The sequence below is a fragment of the Rutidosis leptorrhynchoides genome, chromosome 9 (genome assembly GCF_046630445.1).
Source record: "Rutidosis leptorrhynchoides isolate AG116_Rl617_1_P2 chromosome 9, CSIRO_AGI_Rlap_v1, whole genome shotgun sequence".
Classification (NCBI taxonomy): Eukaryota; Viridiplantae; Streptophyta; class Magnoliopsida; order Asterales; family Asteraceae; genus Rutidosis; species Rutidosis leptorrhynchoides.
The window spans coordinates 280,775,891-280,778,069 of NC_092341.1; positions in this window are offsets into that span (position 1 = coordinate 280,775,891).

Consider the following 2,179-nt stretch of genomic DNA (forward strand, 5'->3'; position numbering starts at 1 on the left):
TTTAAAATCTCTTTTGATATTATAAACATTGGGTTAACAACATTTAACAAGATCGTTAACCTAAAGGTTTCAAAACAACACTTACATGTAACGACTAACGATGACTTAACGACTCAGTTAAAATGTATATACATGTAGTGTTTTAATATGTATTTATACACTTTTGAAAGACTTCAATACACTTATCAAAATACTTCTACTTAACAAAAATGCTTACAATTACATTCTTGTTCAGTTTCATCAACAATTCTACTCGTATGCACCCGTATTCGTACTCGTACAATACACAGCTTTTAGATGTATGTACTATTGGTATATACACTCCAATGATCAGCACTTAGCAGCCCATGTGAGTCACCTAACACATGTGGGAACCATCATTTGGCAACTAGCATGAAATATCTCATAAGATTACAAAAATATGAGTAATCATTCATGACTTATTTACATGAAAACAAAATTACATATCCTTTATATCTAATCCATACACCAACGACCAAAAACACCTACAAACACTTTCATTCTTCAATTTTCTTCATCTAATTGAACTCTCTCAAGTTCTATCTTCAAGTTCTAAGTGTTCTTCATAAATTCCAAAAGTTCTAGTTTCATAAAATCAAGAATACTTTCAAGTTTGCTAGCTCACTTCCAATCTTGTAAGGTGATCATCCAACCTCAAGAAATCTTTGTTTCTTACAGTAGGTTATCATTCTAATACAAGGTAATAATCATATTCAAACTTTGGTTCAATTTCTATAACTATAACAATCTTATTTCAAGTGATGATCTTACTTGAACTTGTTTTCGTGTCATGATTTTGCTTCAAGAACTTTGAGCCATCCAAGGATCCATTGAAGCTAGATCCATTTTTCTATTTTCCAGTAGGTTCATCCAAGGAACATAAGGTAGTAATGATGTTCATAACATCATTCGATTCATACATATAAAGCTATCTTATTCGAAGGTTTAAACTTGTAATCACTAGAACATAGTTTAGTTAATTCTAAACTTGTTCGCAAACAAAAGTTAATCCTTCTAACTTGACTTTTAAAATCAACTAAACACATGTTCTATATCTATATGATATGCTAACTTAATGATTTAAAACCTGGAAACACGAAAAACACCGTAAAACCGGATTTACGCCATCGTAGTAACACCGCGGGCTGTTTTGGGTTAGTTAATTAAAAACTATGATAAACTTTGATTTAAAAGTTGTTATTCTGAGAAAATGATTTTTATTATGAACATGAAACTATATCCAAAAATTATGGTTAAACTCAAAGTGGAAGTATGTTTTCTAAAATGGTCATCTAGACGTCGTTCTTTCGACTGAAATGACTACCTTTACAAAAACGACTTGTAACTTATTTTTCCGACTATAAACCTATACTTTTTTTGTTTAGATTCATAAAATAGAGTTCAATATGAAACCATAGCAATTTGATTCACTCAAAACGGATTTAAAATGAAGAAGTTATGGGTAAAACAAGATTGGATAATTTTTCTCATTTTAGCTACGTGAAAATTGGTAACAAATCTATTCCAACCATAACTTAATCAACTTGTATTATATATTATGTAATCTTGAGATACCATAGACACGTATACAATGTTTCGACCTATCATGTCGACACATCTATATATATTTCGGAACAACCATAGACACTCTATATGTGAATGTTGGAGTTAGCTATACAGGGTTGAGGTTGATTCCAAAATATATATAGTTTGAGTTGTGATCAATACTGAGATACGTATACACTGGGTCGTGGATTGATTCAAGATAATATTTATCGATTTATTTCTGTACATCTAACTGTGGACAACTAGTTGTAGGTTACTAACGAGGACAGCTGACTTAATAAACTTAAAACATCAAAATATATTAAAAGTGTTGTAAATATATTTTGAACATACTTTGATATATATGTATATATTGTTATAGGTTCGTGAATCAACCAGTGGCCAAGTCTTACTTCCCGACGAAGTAAAAATCTGTGAAAGTGAGTTATAGTCCCACTTTTAAAATCTAATATTTTTGGGATGAGAATACATGCAGGTTTTATAAATGATTTACAAAATAGACACAAGTACGTGAAACTACATTCTATGGTTGAATTATCGAAATCGAATATGCCCCTTTTTATTAAGTCTGGTAATCTAAGAATTAGGGAAC